This window comes from Pteropus medius, unplaced genomic scaffold, assembly GCF_902729225.1.
Source record: "Pteropus medius unplaced genomic scaffold, Ma_sr-lr_union100, whole genome shotgun sequence".
Lineage (NCBI taxonomy): Eukaryota > Metazoa > Chordata > Mammalia > Chiroptera > Pteropodidae > Pteropus > Pteropus medius.
The window spans coordinates 21,465,854-21,477,198 of record NW_024349797.1 but is presented as its reverse complement, the minus strand read 5'-3'; the positions used below and the strand labels follow the sequence as shown (position 1 = coordinate 21,477,198).

Genomic DNA, 11,345 nt, shown 5'->3' with positions numbered 1-11,345 from the left:
GACTGTCAAAAAATAGAAACACAAAGAAGTAAAGAATATTCATCCATAATCCCACCACTGGAGACCTGGAGATAATGGCCGTCACACTTCTGGGTGAATCTCCGCCTCCCACCTGGGCCTGCTCGACCTGCCTTGGGGACCCTCCTGGCTCGGCCCGGACTCCTGGCTTCCTCGCCACCCCTCGACACCCCTTCTATCCCAGAGAGCACTGTCAGACGCACACGGCTCAGCACGAGCCCGGGCAGCCGGTGCCCGGGGCTTCGCCAGGCCGTCTGCCTGCGAAAGCTTTGGGACTCTTCAGCACGCGTGTGCTCGGGGACTGCGCCGAATCGGCGTACCAACCTGAGGAGATGTGTCTTAACAGTGCTGAGTCTTCTGATGCACAAACAGGATGTATCTCTCTCTTTATTTAGGTATTCTTTGATTTCTCCAAGCAAGAGTTTGTAGTTTTTTGATGAAAAATGTTGCATATCTTTGGTCAAACTTATCTCTAATTATCTCATATTTTCACATTACCGTAACAGGATTTAAAAATTTTTAACTTTGGGTCCTTCCTTTCTAGAATGTTAAAAGACAATTAATTCTTGTATAGTGACCTTAAGATTCTGAAACCTTGTCAAACAGTTCAAGAAGCTTTTGTGGAGATTCAGTAGAATTTTCTACTTAGACAATCGTGTTGCCCGCGAATAAAGACAGCTTTGCTTCCTCCTCTCCAGTCCAGATACCTGTTACGTCTTTCTCCTGCCTTAATGCACCGGCCAGACTCTGCACTAAACGTGGACCGGACACGGTGAGAGAGACACGCCTGCCGGGTATCCGATCTCGTGGGGGAAACGGTCTTTCGCACAGTTAAGTGCGACGCTAGAGCTAATGTTCTCACGAGTGCCCCTTATCGGTGTGAGAAAATCCCCTTCTGTTTCTCGATGGCTGAAAGTTTTTATCAGGAACAAATGCCGGATATTTCAAAGGCTCTTTCTGTATCTCTTGAGATGGTTATATGGTTCTTCTCTGATCGTTCATTAATACGCTGAATTACACAGATTGATTTTCAAATATTAAGCTAACCTTGCATTCTTGGAACAGATTCTACTTGATTATAATAGAAAATAATATAATCTAATATTAATAGAATAATGAATAAGTAAATAGATAAGTAAAGAATCTTCCAGACCCTCATAGATGGCTTTCTTCATGTTTACGTGATATTCTCTCTTTCCGCCTGTGCATCTCCAAATCTCCCCTTTCTATAAAGACACCAGTCATTCCGGTTTAGGGCCCATCTTAACATCCTCATTTTAACTCGATTATCTCTAAAATGACCCTACCTCCAAATAAGACACATTCTGAGGCACTAGGGATTAGGACTTCAAAATATAAATCTTGAGAAAGACACAATTCAACCCATAACAAATTGGTGTTACTGCGTCCTTAAATGTTTGGTAAAATTCACTAGTGAAGTTATTTGGGCCTAGAGTTTCCTTTGTGGGAAAGTTTTTAACTATGAATTCAACTGCTCTACGAGATAGGGGGCTTTACGGGTTATCTATTTGTTCGTGAGTGAGCTTTTATTTTTGGGGTCTTTCAGGGGATATAGCCACGTCATCTAAGTTGTAGAAGTGATCAGCATAAAGCTGATTATAACATTAGTACCCTTTTAATATCTTTAGATAGTACACTCCTTCCTGATGTTGGTAATTTACATCTTTTCTCTTTTATTCCTGAGGAGTGGCTAAAGGTTTATCACTTTTATTGATCTCAAAGAACCAGCTTTGGGTTCACTGATTTTTCTCTACTGTTTATCTGTTTTGTATTTTAATTATTTCTGCTCTCATTTTCATCTCCTTTCTTTTGCTTCTTTCGGGTGGAATTTGCTCTTCTTTTTCTTGTGTTTTAGAGCAGAAGCTGAGATCACTGACTTGAAATTTTCTTTATTCATATAGGCGTTTAGTGCTATAAATTACCGAGCACTGAGAAAACGTCTGAGAACTGCTCCAGCTACGTTCCACAGATTTTCACATGTCGTGTTTTCATTCGCATTCAGAGTGTTTTCTCACATCCCTATCAAGTTTTTTCCCTGACCCCAGGGGTTATTCGAAGCGTACCGTTTAGTTTCCAAATATTTGGGAATCTTCCAGATACTAATTACTGATTTTTAATTTAGCCCTACCATCATTAAAGAACATACTCTGAATGATTTCAGTCCTTTCGAATTTACCGAGACTTGCTTGATGGCCTGGAGTACGGTCTGCCTTGGTAAACATTCCATGTACACTTGAAAAGAATGCGTGTTCAGCTCTTGTTACACAGAGAGCGTTCTATAAATGTCAATGAGGCCAGTTGGATGATAGTGTTGTTCAAATCTTCTATGTCTTTACTGATTTTCTGTCTACTTGATCTATTAATTACTGAGAAAAGGGTGCTGAAACCTCCAGCTCTAATTGTGAATTTGATTATTTCTCCATTCAGTTCTATCAATTTTGCTTGATGTCTTTTAAAGCTCTTTTACTGGGTGTATTAATATTTATGCACCTAACGTTTATGCACCTAATGTTATGTGCCTGATGCTGTCCTTCAGTAAACTGACCCCTTTATCATTTCGAGGTCACTCTCTTTATCCCTGCTAATATCCTCTGCTCTGAAATTTACTTTATCTGATATTAACATGGCTACTTGACTTTTTCTTTTTTTTCCTAATAATTTGGTATATATTTTTTCATCCTTTTACATTTAACCCTTAGGGTCTTAATATTTAAAGTAGGTTTCTTGTAGGCATTATATATGTGGTCTTGCCTTTTTATGCAACTGAACATTCTTTGTCTTTTTAATGTGTGTTTAGACCATTTTGTTTTCCATTTATCTCATCTGTTCTTTGTTCCCTCTTTCTTATTTATTTTTATTTTTTTGCCTTCTTTTGGATTATCTTTCATTATTTCATTTTATCTCCCAGTGTTGCGTTACTGACCATGACTCTTTGTCTTATCACTAGTGGGTTTAAGGTTGACAGCATACACTCGCGTCTTATCACATCTACCGTCAAGTAGTACAAGCAACTGCCTTGTAAGAACCATAATATACACCATTTCCCCATCTCAGCTTTCATGCATTGTTATCATAGATTTTATACCCGCAAATGTTATAAACTCCGCAAAACACTTATTATTTTTAAATGATCATCCCTATTTAAAGCGATTTTTAATAAGACCAAAAAATATTAACATTTGACTCACATATTTATCATTCCTGGTGCTCATCATGCCTTTGTATAGATGTGGACTTAAATCTCGTATTATTTTCCTTCTGCCTCAAGAGCTTTAATATTTCCTGTAGTGCAGGTCTTCTGGCGATGAATTTCTTCAGTTTTTAAATGTCTGAAAAAGTATTTTACTTTTCCTTTATAAAGACATTTGCTAGGTATTAAATTTTAGGTTAACAGTGGTTTGATTGTTTTTCTTTCAGAAGTTTATGTTGTTCTACTGTCTTCTGTTATTAAATAAAAATTCTGCTGTCATTCTTATCCTTGTTCCTCTGTATGTAATTTGTCTTTTTCTACTCCTCTGGCTGCTTTTAAGATTGTTATCATTGGTTATAGGAAATTCCATTATGAGGTACCTTGGTGCTTGGGGTTCACTGAGGTTCTTGGATCTGTGGGTTTCTAATTTCCTCAGATTTGGAAAACTTTCAGCCATTATTTCTTTAGATAATTTTTCTGTTCTCTCTTCCTTTGAGGACTCCGATTCCATGTATATTGGTGAGCTTGAAGCTGTGTCACAGCTCACTGACAGTCTGTTCATTGCCCCCAAGCTTTTTACTCTGTGTTCATTTTAGATAGTTTCTATAACTATGTGTTCAAATTTGCTAACCTTTCTTTTATAGTTTCTGATATACTGTTAATCTCATCTAGTATAGTTTTATCTAAGCCTTTTTTTTCATCTCTAGAGTTCAATTTAAATCTTTCTTCTACCTTCCATGTCTCTCCTTAACATACACACTCACGCTTTTCTCTGCTGTTTTGCTTATGCAGAGCGTATTGATAACAGTTGGTTTCATGTTATTTACTAATCATGTCATCAGTGCCATTTCTGGGTCTGTCCTCATTGACTTATTTTTCTTCTCATCATGGTTCAAATTTTTCTACTTCTTCGCATGCTTTGTGATCTCTGTTTGGCTGTGAGATACAGTGAATTTTACTTTAGTGGATGTTTTACGGTTTTGTATTTCTACATATACCCTTGAGATTTGTTCTGGGACACGGTTTAATTACTTGCAAATAGTTTGCTCCTTGTCAAGATAGTTTATAAGTGTTGATAAGAGGGACCAGAGCAGCATTTAGCTTAGAGCTATTTTACCCACTACTGACGCAACACCCATCTGAACCAGGATTTCCCACTTGGCTTGAGAACAGAGACTGTCCCTAGCCCTGTGGGCTCTGGGGATCGCTCTCCTTGTCCCCTCTGAGTGCTCCCTTCCCCACCCTGAGGAGCTTCCTTGCCGCAGATCAGTATCCCACTAAGATTCTGAAGGGATCTCTATGATGTCCGGAGGTTTCTCTCCGCGCAGCTCTCCCCACGGCCTGCCCTCCGGTAAGAATATTTGGAAGAGTGAGGGGACTGGAGTATTTGTCCTGTGGCTGTCAAAGAGATGACGAGGAGGCCAGTGGTGATCTACAATACATGTTGTCATGTATCGCGGGCATGAACGAGGAGCCAGGGACAATCTGAGGAGATGACCTCATCCACACTGCTCCCCCGACCCCCGCCAGCTCCAGGAAAACTTGTCGAGAGCCTGGGGAAAACTGCAGCGTTGCTAGAATTCATGGTAGAGGAGTCTGAACCAACCTCACTCGAATCTCGAAGGGCAGGGTACCTCGGCTGATGTCTTCGTTAGAAGAGGCTCACAGGTGCAGAAAGAATGACATCTGAGGCAGTATTTTCATTTTACACCATCCTCCTAAGGATGCTGCCTAAGATGTTTTCTGTACCAAAGGATGCAAGGTCCCTCAAAGTAAAGGTTGAGGAGAAACTCAGTCAGAATCTGTAAGTACATGAGCATTCATTATACAGAGAATTCCAAGAAATTATTCTCTCCACTCAATAAGGTCAGAATAAAGGGAAGGCGTTTTAAATGTCAACAGAAGATGTAAAAGGGCAAAGAAGAGTTTTCTCAGAGTAAAAAGGATTAAGAGCAAGACACATCACAGAGGTTGCGTGAAGAGCCGCAGGTCAGCAGGGCCGCCCTCCTGCAGAGCTGCGAGGACAGCCCCCCCACCCCGTAGCAGGTGGCGTCCCCAGCAGGTGGCGCAGCCTGTCCGATGGTGGGGAGTGCAGGGGCCAGAGACCCTTCGGAAAGCATCGCAATCCTGGACATCGTTTGGAGACAAAATGCCGCCTTGCCCCCACCTCCGGTGACAGCAGGCACGCGCTCAGCCGTTAATGCGCGGCAGGCGGACTTTCACACACTCTGAAGGACTCACTCAACCCTCGCCACAGCCTGCGACGTGCGTGGTGTCATAAACGCCAGCTGACGGATGAGGAAACTGAAGCGCAGAGCGCTTACCTGCCCAGGTACACCGTGAGCGCTGCAGCGGGAATCAGACCCAGGCGGTCTGGCTCACGAGCCCGCAGGCTTCACCAGCAGCGTCCCCTCCACCTCCCACCCGGGTACCTCGTGGCCCAACCCACTGCTCAAACACAGCACCAAGCCACAGTGACCGCCCTCCCCTGACGGCCACGGCTGTTTCCTGCTGAGCCCCCCCGAGTCACTGCCCCCTAATGTGTCCACAGCACCACGGTCCCCCTTCACGCTCTCCCTCACCTCCCACCAGCTGTCTTCAAAATGTGTCCCGAACCCAACCGCTTTTCGCCAGCCTCATCTGAGCCACCGTCACCTGTCCCTGCGCCGCTGCCAAAGCTTCAACACTGGTGTCCCAGGCTCCACTCAGCCCCACAGTGTGCTGCCACCGCCACCAGAGTGGCCCTCGGAGTCAGAAGTCAAGTCACTCCTCTCCCAGGCTGAAACTTCCAGAGTTCCCGTCATTCCTGGAATAAATCCCACGTCACGTTCGCGTGAGGCACAGTGGCCTCCCGGCTGCTCTTGACACACCTCAGACTCCTCCCCTGTGCACCTGCTTTCCTCTGCCTCGAATGCCCCTCTCCTGCCAGCCATGGGGCTCCCTCGGGTCCCCACTCGGAGACGTCTCCTGACCACCCGGTCTGAATACTGCTCCCAACACGCGCCTTCACCTTAGCCGGCTCTGCTCTTCTTCAAAGCATTACCTCCTAACACATTTATTTGATTTATTTGCTTGCTTGTTCGTTGTCTGCTTCTCCCACGAAAACGTAAGCTCCGTGAGGGTCGTTCATCGTCTGTTTTGCTTAATTCTATATCCCCAGTGTCTTGAACACGGTCTGGCATATGTTAGAAACTCAAAAAGTATTTGTTGGGTCAGTGATGGGACAGCTGGAAGGGACGGACAGATGGACGGAAGGAGGGGCAGACGGATGAGAAAAGGATGGCTATCCTAGCTTTGGGTCATCCACGGCTTGGACAGATGTCTCTTCTATAACATTACCCAATTTGTTTATTAGAGTGTAGAACCGAAGGATGCTGGACACCCCTCCACTCTGGGAGTGAATCGTTAGCTCTTTGAGTTGAGAGCTATTTTTCAATGATCCGTAGTCACGCAGAGGGACTGTATCACCTGGTGGACCGCCCCCCGCCCCAAATGTTCACAAGAACAGCCTGAGACTCTCTGGCACCTCAACCTCGGGCTGGTTCCTGCTCTTCTGCTGAAAAAGGACGAGACGAAATCATCAAGGTTCTAAAGGCCTGGGCTCTAAGGGTGTCACATGCCTTTTCAAATCAAGACTCACTGTGAGACCTCAGTGTACACAGATCCCATGAGTCTAAGAATTCACGAACGGCTTTGGCAGGTGAATACTGGCTCCCGGCAAGCACGTCTGTGTTTCAGTCCTGCAGTGCCATGGATTCTACTGCCAGCCAAGTGTCCATCACCTGTTTCTGGTGTGAGCACCCCACCCTTCCTTGGGGAACCATCTAGGCCTCACTCAGTCACTGTGGTACACAAGACACTGACTTTCGCTTCTACAAAGGACACGTAACCGAGGCCCGGCCAACTGCACGCAGTGAGATGCCAGCCCAGGTCTTCGGAGGGCAGTAAAAGGGAGGATGTATTTCCTTCCCACTGGAGTTGCAAAGAGGAGCCCTGATGGACGTGGCTCCACGGTGTCGCAGTGAGCACATCTGCTTTACACGCAGACGGTCCTGGGTTCGCGCCCCAGTGGAGCCTCGGTCCATGGTCTACGGCCACGCCACTCTGAACAAGCCCGACGTCTGAACTCGGAAGCCAAGCAGGGTCGGGCCTGGTTAGTACTTGGATGGGAGACCACCTAGGAAGACCAGGCGCTGTAGGGGTAAATAATAAACTTAAAAAAAAAAAAAGAGTAGCCCGTCACTGCGAGGGGTCTGTCACAAGGGTGGCATGCCCCAGGGACCAGGGCACACTGAGGGACGGAGACGGTGAGGCCACGGCATGGGAACATGTGAGCCCCTGAGTGCAGCCCTGCCTGAAGCTGCACAGCCCTTGGCCTTGTCACCTCTCGAGCCGACGGATTCACTTTTTTGCTTGAGCTACTAGGAGTTGAGTGTCTGTCACTTGTGACCAAGAGTCCTAACATAAATCCATTCTAGAGCCTTGACGGAAGCGCACGTCGATTTTATTGCTAGCTAGCTCCTAACACTGCCTTTCTTCTCGCGTGGAAAATGGGTGTAACATCTGCCCATCTCTAGTGTTCTCGACTCTCTCCCGTGCTCCAGGATTCCCAACCACGTCGGCACAGCCGGGGTCCTTCAGGTCTCGAGGCCGGAGCTCACGTCACGCCACTGGACGCTCTTGCGTACCAGCCTCACGTGATGGAGACTGGCAAGGGCAGGTGGGGACCTTTCCAGGCTGAATGCCACACCAGTCCTTGAGCCAAAGGCCCCCCGCCCTTGGTGTGCTTATCCTGAACACGGCTAACTGAAAGGCCTCCACAGTGCTCTCTACTCTTCTGTCCTAAGAAATACGACACCTTCGGAACGCGAAGGGGACGGAGGAGGGTCGGACGGAGGGGACCGAGGAGGGTCGAGCCGGTCAGACAGGGTAGTAACGTTACACTTTAACGTTTGCGCATCGCTTTCCGCAGCACTTCTCCCAATTACAGTGTCACGTGATCTTCACATAGACTCATGAGGTCCATGGAGAAGCTAAGACCATTTCACAGATGTGGAAACGGAGGCTTCGAGAGACTGGGCAACCCTCATTCGTTCACTGGGTTTATTCGAAAGGGCATCTATTCAGGGCCCACTACATGCCGCAACGCTGCGCACTGCCGGAGTCCCTGGGACGAAAAAAGCTCACGTACGTCTGGCGGAAGCAAACGCACAACTGGAGATGCGCGCTGGGAAGGAGAGGGACTGGGCTCTGGGAGACAACGGCCGGTGAGACTTAATCCCCATTGGCAGAGAAGGGTGGGGCAGGGCCCACCGAGAGACTGGCAGCCCCGCTGGAGCCCTGTGAGAAGGGGACAGTGACAACCTGCCCTCCGGGTACTACGGCAGGTGCCGAAGGTCTGAACGCAGGGGAGCGCAGCAATGACCCACGTCCTTCTAAAAGAAACTCGGGCTGCTGCACGGGAGGCCGGGAAGGTGCAGAGACAGCCGTGGAGAGGGCAGGCGAGGCGCGGTGGGACGCCGGAGGACCGAGGACACACCAGCATCCGTTTGGAGAAGGACCGCCAGGACCCCGGGGTGGGCTGGAGGGGGCAGAGACGCGGAAGGAGAGCAGCAGAGAAGGTGGGGTTCCATGGGTGGTGGGGGCGCCACGGTGACAGAGGCAAGGAGAACAGAACCTGGGAGCCCTCATTCCCCCAAGCGCGTCATGGTGCCACCTCTACAAGCAAAGGCGGTGCAGGGCAAGGGGACACATGCCACCGAGCTAGGACGGGACACTGGCTCACAATCAACATGTCTGCTCGCCCACACGCAGAGACTGGGGCTGCTCCTGGCAGTCCCTGAGGCAGGCTCCTGAGAGCACAGGCTTCCAACTTAATTCATGCCACAGGCCCGGTCGGGGGTGGGGTGGGGGCTGCTGTCCTGAGTGCCACACACAGCCTTGTCCCAGGGGACAGCCTCCTGACAGCTTTTCCAGAGACCCAGAGACAGCCTCTCCTGCCCCAACCCGACAGCCAGTCGGGGCAGAGCCCCACAACAGAGGCGGCCCCTCCCAGAAAGTGAGGCCCCTCAGGTCCTGCTGCCATGGCAACCACCACAGTGCCAGGCTGTCTCTGCTGGCCAAGGAGGCCTGCCGGGGCAGCCCTGTGGGCGTGCTCCACCCGGCCCACACCGTCAGCCGAAGGGTTCTCCCCAGCCCTCCCGGATAAGGTTTAGATAGGGTGATCATTCCATCCAGATTTCTCAATATGCATAAAAATGAGTGTCAGCCCCTCACCCCCAAAACTCTATCCAGAAACCCAGGAAGGAGGTCCTCTCGGGTTCTTCTGGCCATAAGGCCTTACCTAGCGAAGGGCTCAGTGGGGACCGTAAATGGAGCCGGTCCAGTGGGGAAACCTTCAGCTGACGCGGGGTCCCCCTCACCTGCCCGGCCTCACCTGCATGTCACCTTCCAGCCATGTTTCCCAAACTCGCCCTGCTCTTTGCGACCTCTGGCCTTACACATGCCCTTTCCTCTACCTGAAACAGGTTCTTCCCTCTCCACCAGGCTGGCCCCTGTTCTTCTTTCCAGGCTCGGTGGAGATGCTCCTTCCTCCAGGAAGCCCTCCTGATGCCCCCGGGCTGGGCTAAGGCCCCAGAGGATGCTCCCAGAGCACTGCACGCCTCCCCTCTGGGAAGGCCAGATATAGCGCGGGGTAGGAATCTGGTGGCCATGTGACCTCTTCATGCCTGAAGACGAGTCGAGAGGTCAGTGCGCTCAGGGCAGAGTGGTCTGCAGCACGGTGCAGCCGCAGGGACGGCTTGGTTTTTCCACTTCCGGTCATTATTCCTTTTCTCCGTTACTCTATTTATAACGTTCTTGACTAAGAAGGAACACATGCATTTTATACTAACCCCGTCAGTGCCACAGTGGCCGCCACGTCCCCGGGCCCCCGCGTCCCGCCCTGCCGGCTGCTTACACAGGAAGTGGAATCTCCACAGTGCCTCTGACGTGGATGGGACTGAGACATTTTATGGATGAAGAGACAGGTTCTGGGTGTGAAGGAAGTCGCCTGAGGTCACACACTGAGCACGCAGCAGGCCCAGGACCCACGGCCAGAGTCGACGTGCTCCCCTCCGGGGCGCTTCTCACCAGGGTGCCAGGGCGATCACCTGGGTGATGGGCAGAGCAGGGTACTGAAAAGGAACGGAGGTGACGCTGCATCTGATGACTGCACTCACACAGGGCGGCCGCTGGGAGCCCGCTGGCAGGACCCGCGCCGTATTTCTCTATGCATACTTTGTTTTTCCTGAGATCCTACAGAATATTCAATTTGGTATCCTACTTTCTTCTCTTAACATTTTCCAGTGTTCTTAAAACTTCATTTTCAAAAGTGCAGTTACTCATCAATTCCAGAATTGCAGAGCACAGATACGGCAGGAGCCTTGAACTTGACCATTTTCCCCTGGTGCCAATAGCTATGTGCACACAGCAAGAGGATTTAACAGCCTGATTCAGCGCAGTGGGAAGGAGTAAATTGCTCGAGTCTGGGAAATACATTACCTCAATCTCGCAAATGGTTTTTGAAAATCATTACGCCACAGAAATGTCATCCTGTAGGCCCGGCTCCTGCTGCCTCCCCTCTGCCTGACAGTACCCTATGTCACCACATCAGAGCACTCGAGTCTGGGGCAGTAGCGGGCTGAGCACCTCGGCCCAGGTCACCCCCAGATGCCTCCTGAAAGACAAGCAGAATGCTCTCCCAGCCCGCCCGGATCTGCTCCTTCAGGGACAGTAAAAGAGGCACCGCACTTGATGGAGCAATCCCCGTCCCCACCCGGAGGTGTGCACACCCACACCCAGCAGCAGTCCCCGCTCAGCTGCCCAGGGTGGCTGCGGACTCCCCAAAAACGGCCTTCGTGACCTCCAGGTCGGTGTCCAAAAATAAAGTCACACGAGATGTGCGGGTCTCGAGTCCGCTTCTCAGAAACAGTCCCGAAGGCTAACTATTTCTGAAAGGGCCAGCTAAGGACTAACTAACCAGTTTCCAGAAGGCTTCAATTCACTCGAAACTCCTCAGCACTCAAGCTCGTGCCAGGCCTGGGGTTCTTCTGGGTCAAATATTCATCGTTCCCTA

The 11,345-nt window shown here is 49.4% G+C and overlaps 1 protein-coding gene and 1 pseudogene across 4 annotated transcripts in view; one reads left to right on the top strand and one right to left on the bottom strand.

Annotated features, from left to right (window-relative positions):
* The window catches only part of WDR25 (WD repeat domain 25), a 121,368-nt gene that overhangs the window by 53,785 nt on the left and 56,238 nt on the right, over positions 1-11,345 (bottom strand). The gene's annotated exons all lie outside the window — the stretch shown is intronic.
* Positions 7,316-7,431, top strand: LOC120619922 (uncharacterized; annotated as a pseudogene).